Here is a 10,000-nt window from a genome sequence, read left to right on the forward strand (position 1 = left end):
TTATGATTCCTCGCACAAAGTGATATCTATGGGTGCCAGAAAGGAAATGGCTCAATAAGCTCTTTAGGGGGGTGGTCCGTGTTGGCTCTCCACGGCCCCCGGCTCCGGCTTCTAGCTTGGGCTAAGCGAGCTTCCCATGGGCGACGGCAAGCCATGGGGCGGACATATAGTGCCACGAAGGTGGGCATATGTCTCCGAGGGACAGGGAGTCCCGAGGACAGTACCGGTAGGCGCTATGAGCTGGTATTGCGCGTCACTCCTGTGTCAGAGGCTAAGTGTAGCATTCGCTATGCCGTTTTCTATCGGCTATGCCAAGAACACACGTAGGCCTTTGTTACAAGGTTGTGGCAAATGTGCCAATGAGCGGGGGCTCGGGTTCTGCCTCGCTCAAGAGGGTCGGAAGCTAAATAGGCACGGACGGGGCGACACCGTGCCATCGGGTGACATTCATATGTGGGCTTCCAACCTTGTGTTGCTACCCTGAGGGCATGTTGGCATGATGCTGGTGTGCATGCTCTAGGGTCGGATGCTATTCGAGATGTGCATGGACCAAGGCCCGAGTGAAGAGATGGGTTGCTGGCTAGATCTTGGCACAAGATTGAGTAACAAGCTACCGAGTGGGCGCAAGGCCATCGGGCTAGCTTGCTGAGCGACACGAGCCATGACGACTATGGGAACCTCATGAGCATACAATTGGTATCAGATGGGTCGATATATGAACTCGGATAGTGAAAAGGCTGGCCATGACTGGAGAGTCTTGGCGCCGCACGGTCTATTCCGCTGCATAAAATGTAGGACCGTGACAAGTGGTATCAGAGCCCGGTTTGTCCTGCAATAGGCGAACCGAGGAACGGATGGTATTGGTTGGTGATGCTTGGATCCGTAGAACCCCGATGCTACTGTGAAGGGGGCATTCTTGCATGGAGCATGGTTAGTTGTGGCGGCATGCCCAACTTGAATATGATGTGGGGATGTTCACCAAACGAGTACCAGTGTGCGATACAAATACACTTTAACTGGATGCTCGAGCAGCGAGGCAAATGCGAAGTTCATGAATGGGACAAGCATTTGGAATAAGTGACTGGTGCTCAGAAAGGAATTCATGCGTCGTTAAATGAGAGTACAAGCCGTAAGTAGTGCAGTTCTCTTGAATAATTGAGGGCTTGTTAGCCATGTGTTTCTTTTGGTGTATTGGTCTTAAGAATTACAGAAAATACCAAAAATAGATCCATTTTGACGAAGAGTCTTGACAGCCACAAAGAGTGGGGAAGAAAGAGCAAGCCAGTGCGGCTGGGTGGCAGAGGCCACGTTTGTCCAAGAGAAAAGACAACCTTGTCGAAGCGAATGAGAAGTCAAGACGAGTGGATGCGTGGAGCACTGTAAATTTGCCAGAGGGCAAAACTGGCTCAGAGGAGGAGCCGAGATACAAAAGTGAGCAAGATTGAGGCAAAGAACTAAGGAAAGGACTTAGTTCAAGATGACACTAGGTGTCAACAGCCGAAATAAGGAGGTCGCAGAAGAGAGGACCTCCATTCAAGATGTGGTAACTCGTCGGGAAGAGGATGCCACTTGCGCAAGGGTTGGCTTTGGAAGCCACAAGGATAAATGCACACTCGAGGGATGTTGTGCATAAATTTGCCTTTGGAGAAGGCAAAGCTAGCTTGAGAATTGCTAGCACATCACCATCGTGGAGATGGAAATTTGAGATGCACACTCGAGGGATGTTGTGCATAAATTTGCCTTTGGAGAAGGCAAAGCTAGCTTGAGAATTGCTAGCACATCACCATCGTGGAGATGGAAATTTGAGATGCACACTCAAGGGATGTTGTGCATAAATTTGCCTTTGGAGAAGGCAAAGCTAGCTTGAGAATTGCTAGCACCTCACCATCGTGGAGATGGAAATTTGAGCGCGGGAACAAGAGCTAAGAAGGGAAACTTAGCTCGTCACGGCAACAGAGTGCCGAAAAAGCATGAAGTGGAGTTCAAGAGAGAGGAGAACTACCACATGAAGAACTCTCGAGTTTGGGTACCGTTGGGATAGTTGACGTAGGGGCACCACCTGAGAGGAGACGGTGTGCTCGATGAGAGGGTCAATGTTACCATCGGATTACTTGGTAGAGTTCGGTCCACGGGAGGACCTTGAAGGCAAGAGAGTGCCTTACTTTGGAGCTCGGGAAGCTATTCGTCCAAGAGGGACAATAAGCGTTGGCTTGGGTGCCAACAAGTGAAGAGAACATTTGTCCAAGGGGGACACGAGTCTGGCTTGGGTGCCAGCGAGATATACAAAAGGCAGAATTCGTCCGAGAGGGACACCATCTGCATATGGAGCTGAAAGTGCGGGGCGAAGCACTAATTTATGCACAAGGAGGTGCATGTTTTGAGGAAAGCTTGAGTTTGGGTGAACGCATGCAATAGGTCCTTGGCCAAGTCCAAGAGTGGGCGCGCGAAGGTCATCACAGAGGGTGATTCTACAGAGGTAGAGGGACGACGTATGCAGGATCTTGAGTTTGAGCCTAAAGAGCTTATGTGGATGAAAGGTGTTGCGCGGAGTGCAGGAGTCTTGAAGATAGCAAGCGGGCACGTCGATGAGGGCATCGACGTAATGAAGTGGGGGAGGATGTAACGGTCCGCACCTTTAGAATGGCTTAGTGGCATTTTCGTAAATATTTGAAGGTCGGGATCTTCGATCCCGGGCCGTGGGAAGTTCTTAAGAATGTCACTAGGATGGTGCATATCGAATGGCAAGCCAAGATGTGAAGGTTTGCTAGAGAAAACCCCATTATGATTCCTCGCACAAAGTGATATCTATGGGTGCCAGAAAGGAAATGGCTCAATAAGCTCTTTAGGGGGGTGGTCCGTGTTGGCTCTCCACGGCCCCCGGCTCCGGCTTCTAGCTTGGGCTAAGCGAGCTTCCCATGGGCGACGGCAAGCCATGGGGCGGACATATAGTGCCACGAAGGTGGGCATATGTCTCCGAGGGACAGGGAGTCCCGAGGACAGTACCGGTAGGCGCTATGAGCTGGTATTGCGCGTCACTCCTGTGTCAGAGGCTAAGTGTAGCATTCGCTATGCCGTTTTCTATCGGCTATGCCAAGAACACACGTAGGCCTTTGTTACAAGGTTGTGGCAAATGTGCCAATGAGCGGGGGCTCGGGTTCTGCCTCGCTCAAGAGGGTCGGAAGCTAAATAGGCACGGACGGGGCGACACCGTGCCATCGGGTGACATTCATATGTGGGCTTCCAACCTTGTGTTGCTACCCTGAGGGCATGTTGGCATGATGCTGGTGTGCATGCTCTAGGGTCGGATGCTATTCGAGATGTGCATGGACCAAGGCCCGAGTGAAGAGATGGGTTGCTGGCTAGATCTTGGCACAAGATTGAGTAACAAGCTACCGAGTGGGCGCAAGGCCATCGGGCTAGCTTGCTGAGCGACACGAGCCATGACGACTATGGGAACCTCATGAGCATACAATTGGTATCAGATGGGTCGATATATGAACTCGGATAGTGAAAAGGCTGGCCATGACTGGAGAGTCTTGGCGCCGCACGGTCTATTCCGCTGCATAAAATGTAGGACCGTGACACTAGGCACCGTAGCATACCCCCGCACAAACACCCCCCTGGATCCCGCCGAGATTGCCCCCCAAGCAAGGTTCGGAAAGACTCCCGCACGAGTGCAGGTGTCCTTCTGTAACGGTCCGCACCTTGGAATGGCCTAGTGGCATTTTCGTAAATATTTGAAGGTCGGGATCTTCGATCCCGGGCCGTGGGAAGTTCTTAAGAATGTCACTAGGATGGTGCATATCGAATGGCAAGCCAAGATGTGAAGGTTTGCTAGAGAAAACCCCATTATGATTCCTCGCACAAAGTGATATCTATGGGTGCCAGAAAGGAAATGGCTCAATAAGCTCTTTAGGGGGGGGTGGTCCGTGTTGGCTCTCCACGGCCCCCGGCTCCGGCTACGAGCTTGGGCTAAGCGAGCTTCCCATGGGCGACGGCAAGCCATGGGGCGGACATATAGTGCCACGAAGGTGGGCTTATGTCTCCGAGGGACAGGGAGTCCCGAGGACAGTACCGGTAGGCGCTACGACCTGGTACTGCGCGTCACTCCTGTGTCAGAGGCTAAGTGTAGCATTCGCTATGCCGTTTTCTATCGGCTATGCCAAGAACACACGTAGGCCTTTGTTACAAGGTTGTGGCAAATGTGCCAATGAGCGGGGGCTCGGGTTCTGCCTCGCTCAAGAGGGTCGGAAGCTAAATAGGCACGGGCGGGGCGACACCGTGCCATCGGGTGACATTCATATGTGGGCTTCCAACCTTGTGTTGCTACCCTGAGGGCATGTTGGCATGATGCTGGTGTGCATGCTCTAGGGTCGGATGCTATTCGAGATGTGCATGGACCAAGGCCCGAGTTAAGAGATGGGTTGCTGGCTAGATCTTGGCACAAGATTGAGTAACAAGCTACCGAGTGGGCGCAAGGCCATCGGGCTAGCTTGCTGAGCGACATGAGCCATGACGACTATGGGAACCTCATGAGCATACAATTGGTATCAGATGGGTCGATATATGAACTCGGATAGTGAAAAGGCTGGCCATGACTGGAGAGTCTTGGCGCCGCACGGTCTATTCCGCTGCATAAAATGTAGGACCGTGACAAGTGGTATCAGAGCCCGGTTTGTCCTGCAATAGGCGAACCGAGGAACGGATGGTATTGGTTGGTGATGCTTGGATCCGTAGAACCCCGATGCTACTGTGAAAGGGGCGTGAAATCAATAGATCAGGCCGACGGGGCCAAAATTATGGTTGCCACAGAGGCACCAAATGCGAGCAACAAAATGTCCTTATAAGACCAAGAGGGTCAAATTTGAGTATGGTAAATTTGCCAGAGGGCAAAAAACTGGCTCAGAGGAGGAGCCGAGATACAAAAGTGAGCAAGATTGAGGCAAAGAACTAGGGAAGGGACTTAGTTCTAGACGACACTAGGTGTCAACAGCCGAAATAAGGGGGTCGCAGAAGAGAGGACCTCCATTCAAGATGTGGTAACTCGTCGGGAAGAGGATGCCACTTGCGCAAGGGTTGGCTTTGGAAGCCACAAGGATAAATGCACACTCGAGGGATGTTGTGCATAAATTTGCCTTTGGAGAAGGCAAAGCTAGCTTGAGAATTGCTAGCACATTACCATCGTGGAGATGGAAATTTGAGATGCACACTCGAGGGATGTTGTGCATAAATTTGCCTTTGGAGAAGGCAAAGCTAGCTTGAGAATTGCTAGCACATCACCATCTTGGAGATGGAAACTTGAGCGCGGGAACAAGAGCTAAGAAGGGAAACTTAGCTCGTCACGGCAACAGAGTGCCGAAAATGCATGAAGTGGAGTTCAAGAGAGAGGAGAACTACCACATGAAGAACTCTCGAGTTTGGGTACCGTTGGGATAGTTGACGTAGGGGCACCACCTGAGAGGAGACGGTGTGCTCGATGAGAGGGTCAATGTCACCATCGGATTACTTGGTAGAGTTCGGTCCACGGGAGGACCTTGAAGGCAAGAGAGTGCCTTACTTTGGAGCTCGGGAAGCTATTCGTCCAGGAGGGACAATAAGCGTTGGCTTGGGTGCCAACAAGTGAAGAGAACATTTGTCCAAGGGGGACACGAGTCTGGCTTGGGTGCCAGCGAGATATACAAAAGGCAGAATTCGTCCGAGGGGGACACCATCTGCATATGGAGCTGAAAGTGCGGGGCGAAGCACTAATTTATGCACAAGGAGGTGCATGTTTTGAGGAAAGCTTGAGTTTGGGTGAACGCATGCAATAGGTCCTTGGCCAAGTCCAAGAGTGGGCGCGCGAAGGTCATCACAGAGGGTGATTCTACAGAGGTAGAGGGACGACGTATGCAGGATCTTGAGTTTGAGCCTAAAGAGCTTATGTGGATGAAAGGTGTTGCGCGGAGTGCAGGAGTCTTGAAGATAGCAAGCGGGCACGTCGATGAGGGCATCGACGTAATGAAGTGGGGGAGGATGTAACGGTCCGCACCTTGGAATGGCCTAGTGGCATTTTCGTAAATATTTGAAGGTCGGGATCTTCGATCCCGGGCCGTGGGAAGTTCTTAAGAATGTCACTAGGATGGTGCATATCGAATGGCAAGCCAAGATGTGAAGGTTTGCTAGAGAAAACCCCATTATGATTCCTCGCACAAAGTGATATCTATGGGTGCCAGAAAGGAAATGGCTCAATAAGCTCTTTAGGGGGGGGTGGTCCGTGTTGGCTCTCCACGGCCCCCGGCTCCGGCTACGAGCTTGGGCTAAGCGAGCTTCCCATGGGCGACGGCAAGCCATGGGGCGGACATATAGTGCCACGAAGGTGGGCTTATGTCTCCGAGGGACAGGGAGTCCCGAGGACAGTACCGGTAGGCGCTACGACCTGGTACTGCGCGTCACTCCTGTGTCAGAGGCTAAGTGTAGCATTCGCTATGCCGTTTTCTATCGGCTATGCCAAGAACACACGTAGGCCTTTGTTACAAGGTTGTGGCAAATGTGCCAATGAGCGGGGGCTCGGGTTCTGCCTCGCTCAAGAGGGTCGGAAGCTAAATAGGCACGGGCGGGGCGACACCGTGCCATCGGGTGACATTCATATGTGGGCTTCCAACCTTGTGTTGCTACCCTGAGGGCATGTTGGCATGATGCTGGTGTGCATGCTCTAGGGTCGGATGCTATTCGAGATGTGCATGGACCAAGGCCCGAGTTAAGAGATGGGTTGCTGGCTAGATCTTGGCACAAGATTGAGTAACAAGCTACCGAGTGGGCGCAAGGCCATCGGGCTAGCTTGCTGAGCGACATGAGCCATGACGACTATGGGAACCTCATGAGCATACAATTGGTATCAGATGGGTCGATATATGAACTCGGATAGTGAAAAGGCTGGCCATGACTGGAGAGTCTTGGCGCCGCACGGTCTATTCCGCTGCATAAAATGTAGGACCGTGACAAGTGGTATCAGAGCCCGGTTTGTCCTGCAATAGGCGAACCGAGGAACGGATGGTATTGGTTGGTGATGCTTGGATCCGTAGAACCCCGATGCTACTGTGAAAGGGGCGTGAAATCAATAGATCAGGCCGACGGGGCCAAAATTATGGTTGCCACAGAGGCACCAAATGCGAGCAACAAAATGTCCTTATAAGACCAAGAGGGTCAAATTTGAGTATGGTAAATTTGCCAGAGGGCAAAAAACTGGCTCAGAGGAGGAGCCGAGATACAAAAGTGAGCAAGATTGAGGCAAAGAACTAGGGAAGGGACTTAGTTCTAGACGACACTAGGTGTCAACAGCCGAAATAAGGGGGTCGCAGAAGAGAGGACCTCCATTCAAGATGTGGTAACTCGTCGGGAAGAGGATGCCACTTGCGCAAGGGTTGGCTTTGGAAGCCACAAGGATAAATGCACACTCGAGGGATGTTGTGCATAAATTTGCCTTTGGAGAAGGCAAAGCTAGCTTGAGAATTGCTAGCACATTACCATCGTGGAGATGGAAATTTGAGATGCACACTCGAGGGATGTTGTGCATAAATTTGCCTTTGGAGAAGGCAAAGCTAGCTTGAGAATTGCTAGCACATCACCATCTTGGAGATGGAAACTTGAGCGCGGGAACAAGAGCTAAGAAGGGAAACTTAGCTCGTCACGGCAACAGAGTGCCGAAAATGCATGAAGTGGAGTTCAAGAGAGAGGAGAACTACCACATGAAGAACTCTCGAGTTTGGGTACCGTTGGGATAGTTGACGTAGGGGCACCACCTGAGAGGAGACGGTGTGCTCGATGAGAGGGTCAATGTCACCATCGGATTACTTGGTAGAGTTCGGTCCACGGGAGGACCTTGAAGGCAAGAGAGTGCCTTACTTTGGAGCTCGGGAAGCTATTCGTCCAGGAGGGACAATAAGCGTTGGCTTGGGTGCCAACAAGTGAAGAGAACATTTGTCCAAGGGGGACACGAGTCTGGCTTGGGTGCCAGCGAGATATACAAAAGGCAGAATTCGTCCGAGGGGGACACCATCTGCATATGGAGCTGAAAGTGCGGGGCGAAGCACTAATTTATGCACAAGGAGGTGCATGTTTTGAGGAAAGCTTGAGTTTGGGTGAACGCATGCAATAGGTCCTTGGCCAAGTCCAAGAGTGGGCGCGCGAAGGTCATCACAGAGGGTGATTCTACAGAGGTAGAGGGACGACTACAGAGGTAGCATACCCCCGCACAAACACCCCCCTGGATCCCGCCGAGATTGCCCCCCAAGCAAGGTTCGGAAAGACTGCCGCACGAGTGCAGGTGTCCTTCGTCCCCCATTTCGGGCAGCGCCCCCAGCAATCACCAAACAAGCATCCATGAAGAAGCATACCCCGCACAAACACCCACCCGGATCCCACCGAGATTGCCCCCCAAGCAAGGTTCGGAGAGACTCCCGCACGAGTGCAGGTGTCCTTCGTCCCCCATTTCAGGCAGCGCCCCCAACAGTCACCGAACAAGCATCCATGAAGAAGCATATACCCCGCACAAACACCCACCCGGATCCCACCGAGATTGCCCCCCAAGCAAGGTTCAGAGAGACTCCCGCACGAGTGCAGGTGTCCTTCGTCCCCCGTTTCAGGCAGCGCCCCCAACAGTCACCGAATAAGCATCCATGAAGAAGCATCGCCCACAAATGCCGCAGCATGCAAAACCATGGCAATAGCCATATGAAGCAATGGATCGCACCGCATAAGCCCACACATTCCGAGTTTCCGACATGGTGCTGCATGCCTAGGCACCGTAGCATACCCCCGCACAAACACCCCCCTGGATCCCGCCGAGATTGCCCCCCAAGCAAGGTTCGGAAAGACTCCCGCACGAGTGCAGGTGTCCTTCGTCCCCCATTTCGGGCAGCGCCCCCAGCAATCACCAAACAAGCATCCATGAAGAAGCATACCCCGCACAAACACCCACCCGGATCCCACCGAGATTGCCCCCCAAGCAAGGTTCGGAGAGACTCCCGCACGAGTGCAGGTGTCCTTCGTCCCCCATTTCAGGCAGCGCCCCCAACAGTCACCGAACAAGCATCCATGAAGAAGCATACCCCGCACAAACACCCACCCGGATCCCACCGAGATTGCCCCCCAAGCAAGGTTCGGAGAGACTCCCGCACGAGTGCAGGTGTCCTTCGTCCCCCATTTCGGGCAGCGCCCCCAGCAGTCACCAAACAAGCATCCATGAAGAAGCATACCCCGCACAAACACCCACCCGGATCCCACCGAGATTGCCCCCCAATCAAGGTTCGGAGAGACTCCCACACGAGTGCAGGTGTCCTTCGTCCCCCATTTCAGGCAGCGCCCCCAACAGTCACCAGACAAGCATCCATGAAGAAGCATCGCCCACAAATGCCGCAGCATGCAAAACCATGGCAATAGCCATATGAAGCAATGGATCGCACCGCATAAGCCCACACATTCCGAGTTTCCGACATGGTGCTGCATGCCTAGGCACCGTAGCATACCCCCGCACAAACACCCCCCTGGATCCCGCCGAGATTGCCCCCCAAGCAAGGTTCGGAAAGACTCCCGCACGAGTGCAGGTGTCCTTCGTCCCCCATTTCGGGCAGCGCCCCCAGCAATCACCAAACAAGCATCCATGAAGAAGCATACCCCGCACAAACACCCACCCGGATCCCACCGAGATTGCCCCCCAAGCAAGGTTCGGAGAGACTCCCGCACGAGTGCAGGTGTCCTTCGTCCCCCATTTCAGGCAGCGCCCCCAACAGTCACCGAACAAGCATCCATGAAGAAGCATATACCCCGCACAAACACCCACCCGGATCCCACCGAGATTGCCCCCCAAGCAAGGTTCAGAGAGACTCCCGCACGAGTGCAGGTGTCCTTCGTCCCCCGTTTCAGGCAGCGCCCCCAACAGTCACCGAATAAGCATCCATGAAGAAGCATCGCCCACAAATGCCGCAGCATGCAGAACCATAGCAATAGCCACACGAAGCAATCG

This window comes from Ziziphus jujuba, chromosome 7 (assembly GCF_031755915.1).
Source record: "Ziziphus jujuba cultivar Dongzao chromosome 7, ASM3175591v1".
Taxonomy (NCBI): domain Eukaryota; kingdom Viridiplantae; phylum Streptophyta; class Magnoliopsida; order Rosales; family Rhamnaceae; genus Ziziphus; species Ziziphus jujuba.